This window comes from Scyliorhinus torazame, chromosome 16 (assembly GCF_047496885.1).
Source record: "Scyliorhinus torazame isolate Kashiwa2021f chromosome 16, sScyTor2.1, whole genome shotgun sequence".
NCBI lineage: Eukaryota > Metazoa > Chordata > Chondrichthyes > Carcharhiniformes > Scyliorhinidae > Scyliorhinus > Scyliorhinus torazame.
In genome coordinates this window covers 147,398,245-147,417,229 of record NC_092722.1, presented here as the reverse complement: position 1 = coordinate 147,417,229, position 18,985 = coordinate 147,398,245, and the positions used below count along the sequence as shown (strand labels likewise).

The 18,985-nt window shown below is 45.0% G+C and overlaps 1 long non-coding RNA gene across 1 annotated transcript in view; it reads right to left on the bottom strand.

Moving 5' to 3' along the window:
- Positions 1-1,257: 1,257 nt before the first annotated feature.
- Positions 1,258-18,985, bottom strand: part of LOC140393124 (uncharacterized) — a 62,005-nt gene continuing 44,277 nt past the window's right edge. Inside the window, exons 2-3 of the long non-coding RNA XR_011935505.1 lie at positions 14,043-14,107; positions 1,258-3,533 (exon numbers count right to left, since the gene is read on the bottom strand). This is a non-coding gene — a long non-coding RNA (uncharacterized lncRNA). The remainder of the gene's footprint in view (positions 3,534-14,042; positions 14,108-18,985) is intronic.

Here is an 18,985-nt window from a genome sequence, read left to right as displayed (position 1 = left end):
TTAATTACCAGCTTGTAGCTAGAATGGAAAATCGCTCAGCAAGTTATATATACATTTTGAAATATATCAATAGAAGCAAACTAGTTTAACAAAGGAATCATATATTATGACATGCCTGAGCTGAACTGGAGGGAGCAGTGCCAAATGAATGTGTCAGAAGCATTTAAGATGTCAGGAGAATCAGCATGAGTTTCAACATTTTGATTTAAACCATTGGCCCCATGCTAATAGAGAAACAGTTTGAGATCAAGGGTAGAGTAACCTGGGAAGAAGCCAAACCCTTGATTGAAGATTAGGGATGTGGAAAAACAGTTTAAAAATGTCTAATAATAATAGATCATATTCTGTTGCTAACGAAGAAAAGAATGATCAGGTCAGTCATTGATGGATTACGATTTTTCCAAATACTTATAACTGGTCCTGGCTATGCAGTGGGTTGAAGAGATGAACAACAATTCAAGTGTGTAAATGAATAGCAGGCTATTTCTGAGTTATGGATTTAATTCTGTGAGACCATTAGTTGTCGTGTGTAGAGTGTAACATCTGGGTTTCATCCTTTTTGTTATTTTAGCCAATGTAACAGCCATCTCTGCGCGTTCACATTGGGAATGCATCAACATGATGTTTAGGTTTCATCATGGCTTAGTAAAGTCAAATTGAAATAAAGGTCTCCATGACTAATGACCATGGAACTCCTGCTACACCTATTTTTAAAATCAGTAATGAATTGGTTGGTAAATTTTTGTAGAGCAAAATAAAAGTTATTTTATGAGTTATACGTTACCTGTTGTTTTACAAATAGGAATAAGGTGCTGTTGCATATCCTTTTTATCTCCCTTTGCAAATTTCCTTTCCCCCTATGCTAAGGATACTTGACCCTTTGCTGAAGTACATTGCCATAAGTGTTAGCCACCCTCTAGTATCTCACAAAATCATCTATTATTTTCATATGAGCTTTGATGGTGAGTGCATGCAGGCTATTCAACATAATAATAACCTTTATTATTGTTACAAATGGGCTTACATTAACACTGCAATGAAGTTACTGTGAAAATCCCTGAGTCGCCACATTCCAGCGCCTGTTTGGCTACACAGAGGGAGAATTCAGAATGTCCAATTCACCTAACAAGCACATCTTTGAAGGCTTGTGGGAGGAAACCGGAGCACCCGGAGGAAACCCACGCAGACATGAGGAGGACGTGCAGACTCTGCAGACAGTGACCCAAGTGAGAATCAAATGACCACATAACCAGTTAGTTAGTTCAAAAGATGGTTTATTTACAGACACAAGAGTTACCTCGACATGCAAACACAATATCTACTACGAGTTAAATGACACCTATCAGCTATAATAACTTAACTTCAGGGCGACCGGCACTGTGCAAATGGATAATGCCTTTATCTGGATTTCACTTGGCTGGTTCGAAGAAAGTGGCTCTGTCTCTGCTGGGCTCATCCGTCAGGTAGCGATCGTTGGCCTTGAACTTGGCTGGCTGTTCCTGCTACAGTTGGCTGGCACAGGCCGGATCCAAAAGAGACAGAACATATGGCTGTGTCCTCTTTTATCCCTCTGCATTTTCTCGCTCTTTGGGGCGGTCCTTAACCTTGGACCAAATAGTTCGACAGGGCTCTGATCACTGTCTTCGATTTTGACCAATAAAGGGGCGGGGGCCTTGGTGGCTGGGCAGGTCCTTAGCGGTCATTGACCTTGGCAGGTGGGTTCTCTGTGTAAAGGGAGTGATGCCTGTAACCACCTGGGTTGGAGACTTCCCGACTTAAAATGGAGATCCGCAAAGAATGCAGGGAAATGCAGTCAAGCCAGGAAAAACTAGCAGGTGCAAAGTTTCCTGTGTATTAGAACTTGCAGAAACCCAGACAGCACTGAAACCAACAGCCATCTACATATTAATGAGCGATCCCTGGGAACAATTGAAACATTTAAGGTGAATAAGGCCAAGCCAGACTCCTTGGCGCCAGCAGGAGCCAAGACAAAGGAAGGCCAATGGACACTTAGGGACCGCCCAGCAATCAGGGAACGGCTCCAGTATTGGAGAAATCGATCCAAGTGATCATAACGTAGTCCAATCACTTGGAACCAGGTAGGGGGTCTGCCCAAAAGGGCATGAAGCCCCCGGGACTATAAAATAGAGTCCCCAAGTTCAATTCGTCCTTCTTGGCAGGGTCACTCAGCAGCTCGTAACAACCCTTAACAGTGACCTGCCTAGCCACTACAGTAAGTCTCCAGTCAAAGCACGCTATGAGATAGGCGCTCCTAGCTACCAGTCTATACCAGCTTTGAATCCTACAGACTCAGAAGCTGAACGAAAGGCCATTTGTTCCCCTGACCTGGTGGGCCAGTTACAAGCTAAGTATAGGCCTATAGTGTTAGAGATAGTCTAGCAAGTAAAGTTTTATGCATGAGTAGTTATTGACTATGTATAATAAATGTGTTTTGATTTGAATCTTACTAACTGGTGTATTGAGTTATTGATCAGCAGTTGAACTTGAACCTCGTGGTGGTATCATAAAGATACCTGGCGACTCTAGAGCAAAGGTTATAGAAACAGAGCAAATTAAGTAAAGACACAATGAGCAACAAATTAAGAGCCAACCAAAGTTAGCAACACGCTGATCAGTCTGTGGCTGTACCGGTTTCTTGATTGGAGTTCTATTGTCCTGGGAAAATGGGCCATTGAAATGCAAATGAGCAGGGGTTTCGATCAGGCTTGGTTACTGCGTTTCAGATACACATAGGCTCTGTATCTGTCTGAGTCCTGGGTTGGCCATAATTCCCATGGTTCTTTGCAGGTGGCCATCTTGGATGGCTGCATCCCATCCTCTTGATCCTGTACGCAAAGCGTGGTGGTTCACACTATTGATCCCTGTTCACCCTTGGTGGTCCGGTCACCCTTGGTCAAGGCAAGGTTCTACTCATAAATTAATTAATCTCTAACCTATAATCTAGGTCACTATAAAACATTTAATTTATCCACACAGATCTCTAGCTAACGCTATCGAAGCTACTCCCATGCTGCTGGTGGATATCAAAGAACTTATACACAGTACAAAATTTAAAACAGCAGCATCACATTTCTACTTAATCCTGGTAAAGTTACAGAGGTACATGGTTTATTCTTAGCAGCGATTGTTACATGAGTTCAATATTGCTGAATTCCAAAGAAGGGGGCTTGGACTGTGTATATTGGGGAGCGGGAAGCTTTGGCTCGCCATTTACGGAGTTGAAGTGTCTGAATGACACTGCAGATTATTGCAATTACTAGAAGGGCCTCTACTATGTATGAAAGGGGGTTCAATTTGGCAATGTTTTCGCACCAAGTGGGGGTGTCGGTGTCTGTCTTTATGTGTGGTGTAGTGTCCGGGCTGGGGGTGGCCTGTTGTATGGTAGTGTTCGGGGCTGGTGTGGGGCTTGTAACAAACATGTGTTGCGCGCGCAGTTGGAGAAGTCCAGCGATGATCCAAACCCATGTCAGCAGTCCTTGCTTCATCCTGTGTTTTCTGTTTACTGGGTAATCCTGGGGGTGCAAGTATAGTATCTGTTATTATCTTCGGTTAATATCTCGTTTTATTAGTCTTTCTCTCATTACTCCAATTACCCGTTATGATTGTCATCATGTGTGACTCCCTCATTTGTTTTTCGAAATACCATTTTGGAGAGACAAGAAATGCAAATTTTTGAAGTACAGAGACTCTCGCAGCTTGTGGTCGGTGCAGGGAGTGGTCGGACAATTTATTCCACCAGTCTTTTCTTTACTTGCAACCAGTGGTGGTTGAGGCTTATCTTAATCAGCCGAATTTCAGGGCGGCCAGTTTTATAGTTTCGTCCCAGGGTTCAAAGGTCGTTTGTATGTAGCAGCGTGTATAGCAACCAATTGTGTCATATGTGTAAATAGCAGGTGGGGAGCGACCAGGGGTCGTGGATGGTAAAGGAAAGAAGGGGTTTGCGAACAGAACGTGGCAAAATGCATTCTTTAAACCACAACCAAAGGGAGAGCAGAGAAGGTGAAACTAAGGCCTGCCAAAGACAGTGCAGAGTGTAGGGAACCATTCCAGAGCGTTTGAAGTGAAGGGACATGAGGTGCGTGTAGGCCGCTGCAGGATAAGAATGGGTAGAATCCCCGGGTAGGGCGGGGGTTAGTGCCGTTACACCACTACCCGAGCTTAACTGACCGGATGCATTTGGGGTCCTCAGGTAGGGCAGGGATCAGTGCCGTTACTCCCTACCTTGGTGACCTGGGTGGTCGGTAAGAGTTTGTAGTCATGTGGAAACTGGGCATAAAGACTGGGAGAACAGTGATCTGTTTTCCGACAAACTTGTGCCTTTAACTGTCATAGGGCATCGTACCCTCGAATCAGAAGAGTAATTTTGTGTTGGGCTACATGAATTAAAACCATGTAGTAGAAAAAAGAAGAAGGAAAAAGGTGGGCAGGGTACAACAGAACTTGGACACCTTAATACTTAGGCGGTGTCTCTTTCTCATCATCTGGACACCTCAGGGTTCTGTACCAAACAGTGTTGTAAAAGCGTTACTGAAACAAGGCTCAGTATCTGAATCTTCACCATCTCCCAGTTGCCAGACTCGTGTCTGCCGTTTCTGTGCCATGGCCGCGTGGGCTGTCGGATAGTCCAAATCGTCGTGCCTTATTAATCTGCAAGAGTTGTCGCAGTGCCAAAGAGCGGCTTGTTTGTCGTGAGGCGTAGGGGCGGTGGGAGTGGAGGGCAAGTTACTGTCGTCGGGCGGTGGCTGTGGCAGTAGCTGGGGGAGGGCATATAGGGGGTCAAAGATATCTAAGTTGTGTTTCCGGGGGCAGGGGTGACTGGGGGTAGAAAGATCGTGCCAGTGTTCAGGGATAGTAATCAAATCCGGGAGTCTCTCGCTGTCGTCGGAGAGATGTGGTGGGAGTGGCTACATTGGGATCGGTAGACTTTGAGTTGGTTGATGTGGAACCAACCAGTTTTACCGTTGGGGTATGTTATCTTGTACACGGAGGGGCTCATTTTGTCTGAGATGGAGTAGGGTCCTGCAAATTTGGGGGAGAGGAAAGAACTGGGGTTGTAAACTGAAACCATTACTTGCTGACCGACTGTGTACTCTACGGGGTGGACGGTTTTGTCAAAGCAGGCTTTACTCTGCCTCCTTCTAGCGCCTAATCGGACAGCTGCAGCGAGTTGTGCCGCTTTATTGTTATCTGTAGCCTGTTGGACTGCTTTTTCGTGGGTGAGGGCGGTTACTGTGGGGCTTGCCAAATCGAGGCCTAATAAATATTCAATACCCTTCATGGGCTGTCCGGTCATGAGAGTGTGGGGGTGTGAAACCTGTTGAACTGGAAACAATGTTCTGAATAAACATGAGAGCAAATGGGAGGATTGTGTCCCACGTGGTATTGTTCTGTTGCACCATCTTCCTAATGGTGGCTTTTAAAGTTCAATTCATTCTCTCGACAATGCCGCTGGATTGGGGGTGATATGCTATATGGAATTGCTGCCTGATCCCAAAAATTGTTAAAACATTTTGCATTACTCTGCCGGTGAAGTGGGAATCTTGGTCTGACTCAATGCTGCGGGGGGACCCTAACGTGTGAATATCAGTTGGGTCAAAATCTTAGCCGTGGCCTTTGCTGTGTTTGTCCATGAGGGACATGCTTCTACCCATTTAGTAAAGGTGTCGATTACAACCAGCACTTGAAACCATTTCTGCAAGGGGGGAGGGGCCAATGTAGTCGAGTTGCAAATTTGTCCAAGCACCATTCACAGATCGGGTGTGACATAATTGTCCTTTCTTTGAGTAACGTTCAGGATTGTTCTGAGCACAGATAAGGCAATTCTCGACATAATGCATTACACTTTTTAAACCGGGCCACCAACACAAAGGTCTTAAATGGGCAATGGTATTGTCTATCTCCTGATGTCCATGTCCGACATGAAATTGGTAAATGAGCTGGTTTCTGTCCTGGGTGGCAACCACATAAATTCCGTTTTTCAAAACTATGCCGTCCTGTACAGTCAGTGCATCCTTCCATTTGTCATAGGGGGCTGGGAGGTTGCCGTCGAAAACCTGTTTGAGGGTGTTGTCTGCTTTTTGGGCTTGAGATAGATCCTCAATATTGGTCTGGGAAACCTGAACTGAGTGTATCGGTTCGCTTTCAGGTGGCTGCCAGAAGTGACCATGGCGTGATCCTGCTTTGGCTAAGGCATCTGCCTTTACATTAGCGGGTGTGGAGGAGCGATGATGGCTTCTTACTTTAATTATACCATATGTGCGATCTGCGGCTGTCTTGAGAATTTGCTTTAACAACGGGGCAGAGGGTAGGGGTTTTCCATCGGCTGAAACAAAACCTCGAGATTCCCATAGGGGCAGGAATTCTGTTAAACTGTTGCACACATACAGGCTGTCCGAATGTATGTCTGCGGGGGTTGGAAAAGAGTCGGGGTGCTGAACTCCATAGGCTATGACTGCGAGTTTTGCTGCTTGTGAACCTAGATGGCCGGGCAATTTTAAAGAGATCTCTTCTAGTGGGTGTCCCTGCGCGTCTTCTATGTAAATTCCACAACCAATTATTCTAACTCCATTTTCGATTGTGGAGGAACGGTCTACACAAAATTTTAAAGCATTCCCTGCGGTTTGGGAATCCTGTGTCTTACTACCTGTTCGTGGGTGTAGTGACTTTGGGATAAAGGGTCCTGTGTAGTGTTGGGCTGCTATGATCTGGCACTCATGTGGGGTCTCTGCATATTGGAGATTATTGGCCAGTAATGTGTGGATCTTGGTGCGTTTTACCATAATGTCCCTGCCTTGTAATAGTAGTGTCCAGCGAGCTGCTCTGATTTGGCTGACTGAACCGTCCTTTAATCTACCGTCTAGTAATAGTTGCGGGGGTGTTCTCCGTCAAGATTGTGACTGGGTTGAGGCCTGTGATGTACGCAAAGTACTGTACTGCCCAAAAGACTGCAAACAAGTGCCGTTCGCAGGCTGAGAATCCTTGCTGTACGGGGTCCAAAACTCTTGAGGCACATGCTACGGGTCCTCGGGGATCGTGTCATTCTTGCAGGAGTACTGCTGTTAGGGTTCGGTCGGTGGCTGCCACTTCGATAGCATAGGGCGAGTCTGGGTCTGGAACTTGTAAAGCGGGAGCTGTGCCTAGGGCGTGTTTTAAATCATCAATGGCGCCTGTGTGCTGCGGAAGCCATTCCCATGGGGCATTCTTTTTAAGGAGCTCTGAGAGTGAAGTGGCAAAACCATCTATATGATTTGTGCAATTTCCTACCAAACCTAGGAATGACCGGAGTGCAGTGACATTTTGGGGCAGGGGCAATTTAACAATGGACTCGATTCGTTTTTGTTCAATTTCTTTCTTCCCGTGGGTGATGATGGTGCCTAAATAAAGAACTTTTTCCTTTAAAATCTGGGCCTTCTCGGAGTTGACCTTACATCCGATGGATTGCAGTAGGCCTAGTAATTCCGATAAGAGCGCTACGTGTTCCTCTTTTGTGTCTGTTTGCAAGAGCAGATCGTCCACATATTGTATTAGACATTCGGGTAGGGAAAATTTAGAAAGTCCGTTGGCCAATGGTCGGTAGAAAATGGAGGGGGAGTTATGGAATCCTTGTGGGAGGCACGTCCACATGTACTACTGCCCTTGAAACGTAAACGCAAACTTATACTGGCAGGTCTTGTCTAACGGGATGGACCAAAAGCCATTGCTGATGTCCAGTACTGTGAATTACTTTGCCTGTACTCCCTGTTTGAGCATGGTCTCGGGACTTGTGGCAACTGTGGGGGCTGCTAAAGGGGTTACCTTGTTAAGTTCTCAGTAGTCGATCGTTAGTCGCCATGAACCATTGGGCTTTTTTACAGGCCAAATTGGGGCATTATTTGTGGACACTACAGGTTGAATAACTCCTTGGTGTGACAAACTGTTAATAATGTTTGAAATCTCACCCTCGGTTTGCTGTGGGAAACCGTATTACTTTTGTGGCTTTGAATTGGGACCTGAAATCTTTACCGTATCTGGGATCTTCCCACAATCGTGTTTGTGTTGTGCGAATGAAGCTTTGTGTTTTATGAGGACCTCACTAATCGTCTGGTCTCCACTAATTGTTTGTGGATTAAACCTATAGTCCCCTACTGAGAAAATCCTGTTTTCATAATCCCCTACTGTGAGCGTAACGGGAGCCCTAGCTGTTTTGGCCATTCGCCATACACAGTTGTTTACTGGGTCAAACGAAAGGCTATGGGAGCTCATAAAATCAATGCCTAAAATATGCTCTGCTGTTTGGGGTAAGTCAACTAAAACGACGGGGTGTCTGGTCATAATGTTCCCTATCTGAATGGGTACGGGAGCTGTGATATATCCTTGCTATATGTGGCCGGTGAATCCACTCATGGTGATGGTGTCTGTGGTGGGCCATTTGTCACGTTGGAACATGGTGGAGGAGTTTAAAGTGGTGTGGGATCCTCCTGTGTCCCAAAGAAAATCGACTGTATGTCCCCAGACTGTGCCTGTAATTACTGGTCTGCCTGATTTGTCCCAGTGTGTGTCACAGACCCAAGTTGGGGAGTCCAAACACCGTCAATCTGTGGAATTCAACCCTGAATCGTCTGAACGGGCGCTAACATTATGCATGGGCCTAACATTGTTCCTAGGTGGGGGGTTTGGTTGTTGGTATCGGTGCTGGTTCGGGGGGTTTGTCGGCAATCGCGGGTGTAATGTCGCATGTGCCCACAATTGTAACAACCTCGTGGTGCCTGTGCTCTGGGGTGCTGTCCCTCGTGTCTACTCTCGTTTATCAATGCTGGGTCCTGGCTAGTCCTAACTGGGTGCATGTTTGCTTCTATCTCATCCTGATCTGTCTGTTGGTGTAGGGTTTGTTCCCATGCTCTGGAAAGTCGCTTCAATACCCAAACTTCATTGTGTGTGTGGTCTGCGGGGTCGTAGTTTATGTGGTGAGACATGTATGGCTATTGCATATACTCACTGTTGTTCTATTATTACTTTTTGTTGGCGCACCTCCTCAAAGAAGCTGTGTGGGTCTGCGGTGGGCTTGAATGGACTAATTTTCATGCAAGCCTCTCAATTGGGATATGGATAGTGGGGTGGTGTAAACGATATCAGGCTCATCCTGATCCGATGACTTGTGTTGTGTGGTAACCGGATTCATGGGGGTCGAATTGTGAGTGGGGGTGTGTGCTGCCTGTGCAGTCGGTGGTGCGGGTGCTTTTCTTTTTGGGGCGTGGGGGGCTCGATTTTGATTTCCCGTGTCCTCTCCGTATCTTTGGGCGCTTTCATTTAATTCTTGCCAATCTAATCGGGAGCATCTTCCTCATCTAAATCCGGCCCGAAAGTGAACCTGAAGCAATTCTGTACTGAGAGTAGCGACTGTAACATTTCTATCTTATGTCGGCATTTAGCATGGTCAACGGTACTCTGCCTCTGTTTCTTAGTGGGACTGTGGAGCGCTTTCAAAGCTGCTTTTATATCTGCGCATTTGCTAGTTAGCTGGGCTACCTGTTGTTCTGTTTCCTCTCTTACCAGGACTGTGCGCTCTGTATCTTGGTCGGCTTTGTTGTACTGGGTCTGGAAGCTAATAAGGTGAACTAGACAAGATTGATGTGCACGTTTTACATCGGCCATTCCTTATCCTTAGCTGCTAACTGTTCCCGGAGTTGCTCAATTATCTTCTCGCTTTCGTTACTGTTTCCCTCGTTCTTTTTTTCCTTCTCAATTAACTGTATACGGAGCGTCTTCACGACCTTCTCTGTGCCTCGCAACTGTGCCAAACAGAACACTTTTGCCATCGGCTTTCTGACCTTCCCTACGTTTTTCTTGTGGACCTCGCTTAGGTTCTCCCACCAAATTTGTCCTATCTTTCCTGGACCTGACTCATCGTTAGCGCAAAAATTCGACCAAAGGGGCCATCCTTTCCCCTTTAAGTATTTCCTTAATTCTTCCTCCCATATGGGGCATTGCTCTGCTCTGTTGGTCGCTGCGACCTCGGGTTCTTGTGGATTCACCAATCTTTCCATTGCTTTAGTGCCATTAGTTCTCTTATCACTTTTCCTACTCTTAATTTTGGACAGGGGAATAAGAACATAGAACATAGAACATTACAGCGCAGTACAGGCCCTTCGGCCCTCGATGTTGCGCTGACCTGTGAAACCACTCTAAAGCCCATCGACACGATTCCTTTATTGTCCATATGTCTATCCAATGACCATTTCAATGCCCTTAGTGTTTGCGAGTCCACTACTGTTGCAGGCAGGGCATTCCATGCCCTTGCTACTCTCTGAGTAAAGAACGTACCTCTGACATCTGTCTTATATCTATCTCCCCTCAATTTAAAGCTATGTCATCTCGTGCTCGACATCAACATCCGAGGAAAAAGGCTCTCGCTGTCCACCCTATCCAATCCTCTGATCATCTTGTATGCCTCAATTAAGTCACCTCTTAACCTTCTTCTCTCTAACGAAAACAGCCTCAAGTCCCTCAGCCTTTCCTCATAAGATCTTCCCTCCATACCAGGCAACATTCTGGTAAATCTCCTCTGCACCCTTTCCAATGCTTCCACATCCTTCCTATAATGCAGCGACCAGAATTGCACGCAATACTCAATTGCGGCCGCACCAGAGTTTTGTACAGCTGCAACATGACCTCATGGCTCCGAAACTTAATCCCTCTACCAATAAAAGCTAACACACTGTACGCCTTCTTAACATCCCTCTCAACCTGGGTGGCAACTTTCAGGGATCTATGTACATGGACACTAAGATCTCTCTGCTCATCCACATTGCCAAGAATCTTACCATGAGCCCAGTACTCTGTCTTCCTGTTATTCCTTCCAAAATGAATCACCTCACACTTTTCTGCATTAAACTCCATTTGCCACCTCCCAGCACAGCGCTGCAGCTTATCTATGTCCCTCTGTAACTTGTAACATCCTTCCGCACTGTCCACAACTCCACCGACTTTAGTGCTGTCTGCAAATTTACTCACCCATCCTTCTACGCCCTCTTCCAGGTCATTTATAAAAGTGACAAACAGCAGTGGCCCCAAAACAGATCCTTGTGATACACCACTAGTAACTGGACTCCAGTCTGAACATTTCCCATCAACCACCCCCCTTTGTCTTCTTCCAGCTAGCCAATTTCTGATCCAAACTGCTAAATCACCCTGCACCCCATGCCTCCGTATTTTCTGCAGTTGCCTACCATGGGGAATCTAATCAATCACTTTACTGAAATTCATGTACACCACATCAACTGCTTTACCCTTATCCACCTGTTTGGTCACCTTCTCAATGAACTCAATAAGGTTTGTGAGTCACGACCTAACCTTCACAAAACCGTGTTGACTATCTCTAATCAAAATTATTCCTTTCCAGATGATTATGCATCCTATCTCTTCTAAAACTTTCCAAGGTTTTGCCCACAACAGAAGTAAGGCTCATTGGTCTATAGTTACTGGGGTTGTCTCTGCTCCCCTTCTTGAACAAGGGGACAACATTTGCTATCCTCCAGTCTTCTGGCACTATTCCTGTAGACAAAGATGACTAAAAGATCAAAGCCAAGGGCTCAGCAATCTCCTCCCTAGCTTCCCAGAGAATCCTAGGATAAATCCCACCTGGCCCAGGGGACTTATCTATTTTCACACTTTCCCGAATTGCTAACGCCTCCTCCTTATGAACCTCAAACCCTTCTAGTCTAGTAGCCTGAATCTCAGTATTCTCCTCGACAACATTGACCTTTTCCTGTGTGAATACTGACGAAAAATATTCATTTAGCCCCTCTACTATTTCCTCGGACTCCAAGCACAACTTCCCACTACTGTCCTTGACTGGCCCTACTCTTACCCTAGTCATTTGTTTATTCCTGACGTATCTATAGAAAGCTTTAGGGTTATCCCTGGTCCTACCTGCCAAAGACTTCTCATGTCTCCTCCTGGCTCTTCTTAGCTCTCTCTTTAGGTCCTTCCTAGCTAACTTGTAACTCTCGAGCACCCTAACTGAACCTTCATGTCTCATCTTTACATAGCCTCCTTCTTCCTCTTGACAAGTGTTTCGACTGCTTTAGTAAACCACGGTTCCCTTGCTCAACCACTTCCTCCCTGCCTGACAGGTACATACTTATCAAGGACACGCAGTAGCTGTTCCTTGAACAATCTCCACATTTCCATTGTGCCCATCCCTGCAGTTTTCCTCTTCATCCGATGCATCCTAAGTCATGCCTCATCGCATCATAATTGCCTTTCTCCCAGATATAACTCTTTCCCTGCGGTATATACCTATCCCTTTCCATCACTAAAGTAAACGTAATCGAATTGTGCTCACTATCACCAAAGTGCTCACCTACCTCCAAATCTAACACCTGTCCTGGTTCATTACCCAGTACCAAATCCAATATGGCCTTGCCTCTCGTTGGCCTATCTACATACAGAGTCAGGAAACCCTCCTGCACACATTGGACAAAAACGGACCCATCTAAAGTACTCGAACTACAGCGTTTCCAGTCAATATTTGGAAAGTTAAAGTCCCCCATAACAACTACCCTGTTGCTTTCGCTCCTATCCAGAATCATCTTTGCAATCCTTTCCTCTACATCTCTGGAACTTTTCGGAGGCCTATAGAAAACCCCTAACAGGGTGACCTCTCCTTTCCTGTTTCTAACCTCCGCCCATACCACCTCAGTAGACGAGTCCTCATCAAACGTCCTTTCTGCCACCGTAATACTGTCCTTGACTAACAATGCCACCCCTCCCCCTCTTTTACCACCTTCCCTGAGCTTACTGAAATATCTAAACCCCGGCACCTGCAACAACCATTCCTGTCCCTGCTCTATCCATGTCTCCGATATGGCCACAACATCGAAGTCCCAGGTACCAACCCATGCCGCAAGTTCACCCACCTTATTCCGGATGCTCCTGGCATTGAAGAAGACACACTTTAAACCACCTTCCTGCCTGCCGGTACACTCCTGCAACTTTAAAACATTACTCATGACCTCACTACTCTCAACTTCCTGTATACTGGAGCTACAATTCAGGTTCCCAAGCCCCTGCTGAACTAGTTTAAACCCTCCCGAAGAGCATTACCAAATTTCCCCCCCAGGATATTGGTACCCCTCTGGTCCAGGTGTAGACCATCCCGTTTGTAGATGGTCCCACCGACCCCAAAATGAGCCCCAATTATCCAGAAATCTGAAACCCTCCCTCTTGCACCATCCCTGTAGCCACGTGTTCAACTCCTCTCTCTCCCTATTCCTTGTCTCGCTATCACGTGGCACGGGTAACAACCCAGAGATAATAACTCTGTTTGTCGTAGATCTAAGTTTCCACCCTAGGTCCCTGAATTTCTGCCTTACATCCCTATCCCTTTGCCTACTTATGTCGTTGGTATCTATGTGGACCACGACTTGGGGCTTCTCCCCCTCCCCCTTAAGGATCCCGAAAACACAATCCGAGACATCACGCACCCTGGCACCTGGGAGGCAACATACCAAGCTCGAGTCTGTCTCGTTCCCACAGAATCTCCTATCTATCCCCCTAATTATAGAGTCTCCAATGACTTTTGCTCTACTCCTCTCCCCCCTTCCCTTCTGAGCAACAGGGACAGACTCTGTGCCAGAGACCTGTACCCCATGGTTTACCCCTTGTAAGTCCCCCCCCCCCCCCCAACAGTATCCAAAGCGGTATACTTGTTACTGAGGGGAACGACCACAGGGGATCCCTGTACTGACTGCTTCCTCCCAGCCCCTCTCACCGTCACCTATCTATCTTTATTCTTTGGAGTAACTACATCACTGAAGCTTCTATCTATGGCCACCTCTGCCTCCCGAATGATCCGAAGTTCATCCAGCTCCAGTTCCCTAATGCGGTTTCTGAGGAGCTGGTGATGGGTGCACTTCCCACAGATGAAATTAGCAGGGACACTGACGGTGTCCCTCACCTCAAACATTCTGCAGGAGGAACATTGCAATACCTTCCCTGCCATCCCCTCTAGATAAAAAAAGAAAAAGAAAGAAAGAGCTTACCTGTTATTCACTCCCCTTCTCAGCAAGAACTCACTCAGCAACGTCTGCGCCCCACACGATAACACCTGAGGGAAAATAAAATAAAAACCACTAACCAGCCACCAGCCAATCCCTTACATGCAGGCTGTGACATCACGGTTCAACTTCTTTCTATTTCTACCTGCCCTCGAGCCTTCCTCTTGATCTTTACGGCGGTTGTTTGACCAGCTGGTATGGCGTAAGCTATCTTCCGACTCACAATCCCTCGATAGTTGTACACAATTCTAACGAGTTTACCTTACTCTTCCTGTTGGGTATGCTTGCGGGATAGTACACACTTATGAAATTCCGTTATTTGGTCGATATGGGACTTGCACTTGTGGTTCTTTCTCTTTCTCGCAATTGGATTCAAAGTTTGTGGGTTCCCTCGGAGCGACAAAGTCACTTCTAATTCGAGTCCCGTCAGAGGTCGCCAATAATGTTGCTCTGTTTTGATCCCAACAGCGTTGCCAATACTGTTGCTAATATTAATGATGTTGGTGAACCACAAGCCTTCCCTTATATTGATCAAATGACCACACAACCAGTTAATTAGTTCAAAAGATGGTTTATTTACATACACAAGAGTTACCTCGACAGGCAAACACAATATCTACTACGAGTTAAACTACACCTATCAGCTACAATAACCTATACTTAACTTCAGGGCGACCGGCACTGTGCAAATGGATAAGGCCTTTATCTGGATTTCACTTGCGTGGTTCAAAGAAAGTGTCTCTGTCTCTGCTGGGCTCATCCATCAGTTAGCGATCATTGGTCTTGAACTTGGTTGGCTGTTCCTCCTCCAGTTGGCTGGCACAGGCCAGATCGAAAAGAGACAGACACATGGCTGTGTCCTCTTTTATCCCACTGGGATATCGCGCTCTTTGGGGTGGTCCTTAACCTTGGACCCAATATTTCGACAGGGCTCTGATCACTGTCTTTGATTTTGACCAATAAAGGGGCGGGTGTCTTGGTGGCTGGGCGGGTACTTAGCGGTCATTGACCTTGGCAGTTGGGCTCTCTGAGTGAAGGGAGTGGCGCCGATCAGTCTGTGGCTGTACCGGTTTCTTGATTGGAGTTCTATTGTCCTGGGAAAATGGGCCATTGAAATGCAAATGAGCGGGGGTTTCGATCAGTCTTGGTTACCTGCGTTTCAGATACACATAGGCTCTGTATCTGTCTGAGTCCTGGGTTAGCCATAATTCCCATGGTCCTTTGCAGGTGGCCATCTGAGATGGCTACAGGCTTTTACTGCTGCTCTACCTAGAAATAGTTAACATAACATAGACTTTCTAGTCTACATGATCTATTTGCTGGATAATTTAATTCAGCCATTGAGAGAATAAATATCTATTTGTTAGAATTGAGTTACCCTCCTGCTTGCCCATCCACACCCCCTCAAAATGTGGGATTCTCAACTTGCCTTTCAGGCATTTTACATGATTTACAGATTCTTTTCTTATCCCGTTATCTTTTTTGTTGGTAACTGGGAGAGAGAATCGGTCATAAGCCATTGTCGTTATTGCTTAGTTCTTCCTGCTCAGTCCATCCAGTTACATTGATTGGATGCAATCTGACTGTATTCCTCATATTTACACGGGAAATGTTTTTAGAACTACTTATTTCAGACACTTTTAGGTGTTTAACTTTGTTTTTTAAAGCTAATATAAAACTAAAGCTACTCTTAGTCAATATCAGTCATGATCTCATTGAACGATCTCATTGATGGGACGAATAGCCTACTTCTGCTCCTACATCTTCTGGCTTATGGACTTGAACTATAATAATCTTTATTGTCACAAGTAGGCTTACATTAACAATGCAGTGCAATGAAGTTACTGTGAAAAGTCTCTAGTCACCACATTCCGGCGTCTGTTCGGGTACATAGAGGGAGAATGCAGAATGCCAAAATTACCAACATCACGTCTTTCAGGACTTGTGGGAGGAAATCGGAGCACCCGGAGTAAACCCACGCAGCCACGGGGAGAACGTGCAGACTCCGCGCAGACAGTGACCCAAGCCGGGAATCGAACCTGGGACCCTGGCGCTGTGAAGCAACAGTGCTAACCACTGTGTTACCATATCACCCTTATACAGTTTTACTACTGTACTATTGATGTTTCAGAATTAGCACGTACATTGGGTCCAACTTCTGGGTTTCAAAAACCGATTAACAAATATTTTTTGCTTGAAGTTTCGCAAGATGTTTATTTTAATATATTTTAATACGTTACTACCATTGTTTAATGCTGATGTTGACACCTCAGTAACATTTTACAGTAATTTAAAGACATTTTCCAACATCACTCCGTGTGACCAACGAACCTTCAAAAAATATCATGTCAAATTCTGTAGAGTTTGACAGTCTAAGAGTTTGAAGAGTGAATGTGCGACGATAATGCCAAAAATGAAACGATTAAGTGAAAAAAGCAGTTCAAAATAGTTGGGAAAAAATACTATTAAATTATTGTCTGGAAATTATTGCACAGTGAAGATAATTTTGGAAAAGCGAGAGACTTCAGGAAAAAGCACAGTGAATATTCAAGAAAGTGAAGTGAGAGCATTTCTGAATGTATTTGAGGCAGCCAAAGTATTAATGAAAGCAGAGGCCTTTAAGGGTGACAGGCAAGATAATGACAGAGCATGAGAGTGCAATAAAACTTTAAACTTGTTTTTCCTGCAACATATTTCACTTCAGATTGTTGATATTACTTTGAACTTGAAACAAATGTGTAAGAAACCTGTCTGAGATAACAAAGATAATAGAAGGCCAAAATTAAATGATTACGGAACTGGAAAACCTGAATATGCACAAAGTACCAGAGCCATTTGGAAAGCATCTCCGAATAATCAAACAAATTAAGGCAGAAGTAAGGAATGCTCTGGCAGCAATTGTTCAAAGCACTTTGAATATAAGGACAATGGCTAAAGACTGGAAAGTAACTAATGTGATTCCAATTTTTAAAAAAAGGTCAGAAGCATGATCCTGGGAATTAAGGGCCTGTTAGTTTGACATCTACAGTGGGAAAATTATTGGAGTCTATTATATAGGAAGCAATTGAAGTGCATCTAGCAAGAGTAAAAGCAATAAAAGTAACAAATCCAGCCAATGTGGGTTTGTGAAAGACAGGTCATGCCTAACAAATCTGCTGGATATTTTGGAGAATTTAACAGAGCTGTGAACAAAGCTAGTGACTTTTTACCCTGACTTATGTAACCATTTAATAAGACCTCTCGCGAGACTTATGACAAAAATGAAAATTTATGGTATCGAGGCAGAAGTTAATTAATTTGGTGGAAAATACAAAACTGAGATTCTCTGTAAGTGGTAATAATTTTAGTTGGGTAGATGTGACGAGTGAAATATCTCAGGAGTATGACAAGTAAAACATTGATGTTCAATGGTTCAAAGGAAAGGAATAGTTTTTGGACAGCAATGGATACTCAGAAAACTGGAAAATCACAGTTAGTATTGAGAAACATGGGCAGCACCGTGGCGCAGTGGTTAGCTCTGCTGCCTCACGGCTCTGAGGTCCCAAGTTCGATCCTGGCTCTGGGTCACTGTCCGTGTGGCGTTTGCACATTCTCCCTGGGTCTGCGTGAGTTTCGCCCCCACAACCCAAAGATGTTCAGAATAGGTGGATTAGTCACGCTTATTAAGGATAAGCCCTTTAATTGGAAAAAATAAATTGGGTACACTAAATTTATAACAAAAAAGTATTGAGAAACATAAAGGTGACTGGGACAAATAAGGTAAATAGGGATGGGAAATAAATGCTGGTCTTGTTAATGACACCCACATCCCATGAACAAATAAAAACAATTGATATTCCTTCCAAAAATAGTGAATAGAATTCTGTAACAAATGCTAAATTTGTAGAAAAATGTGTAACAGGAAAAAAAAAATTCAGATAACAATTTAAGGAACAATGAAAGGGTTGTTACATTATGTGACAGTAAGTGCCAAACCAAATATAGATGTCCAGGTTTTATTCTGGGGAGGGCACATTGGGGACCTCGGTGAGTGCCATTCAGTACTGGTCTCCATAAACATGGACCCGATGGAACGGCACTCGTGGGGGTTTCACAGGGGATCGGAAGCCCCCAGGTACATGCCCTTTGGGCAGGGTGGTATCTGGCACTGCTGGTGCCACCTGGGCACCCTGGCACTGCCAGTCTGGCATAAGGATGGCGCAGTGACACGGTGGTTAACACTTCTGTCTCACAGCTCCAGGGTCCCAGGTTAAATTCCGGCCTCGAGTGACTGTCTGCGTGGATTTGCACTTTCTCCCCGTGTCTGCGTGGGTTTCCTCTGGGTGCTCCGGTTTCCTCTCACTGTCCAAAGATGTGGTTAGGTGGATTGGCCATGCTAAATTGCCCCTTAGTATCCAAAAGTATAGGTAGTGTTACTGGGTTACAGGGATAGGGTGGAGGCGTGGGCTTATGTAGGGTGCTCTTTCCGAATGCTGGTGCAGACTCGATGGGCCAAATGACCTCCTGCACTGTAAATTCTGCGAATCCACGGATCTATGCATCTGGCATTAATTAGACTTCTTCATGCACATTGATGATTAAACATTGTTGCTGATTGTGCAAAGTTGATAATAGCACAGTGAGGGAAACAAGGCAAGCCAATGTTTTTCTCCACATAACCAGTCAGGTTGAAAAACTGAGAAATAAACTTTGAGAGAAGGAGGGTAAACTAAAGTGGGTGAATTCAATGTCAGACTTGTAGTGGAAAGAGGAATAAAATCAAGGAAAGAAAGACTATATTAAAACAGAAAAAATACAACAGTTTTTTTAACCAATTTTACGTTTAAAAAATCTCTAATGATACTTAGCACCTGAAGGAATAATACGTGTAACAGATGATTTTCAGTGGCGGAGAGGCTGGTTGATAGGAATGAACAATTATCCCATTA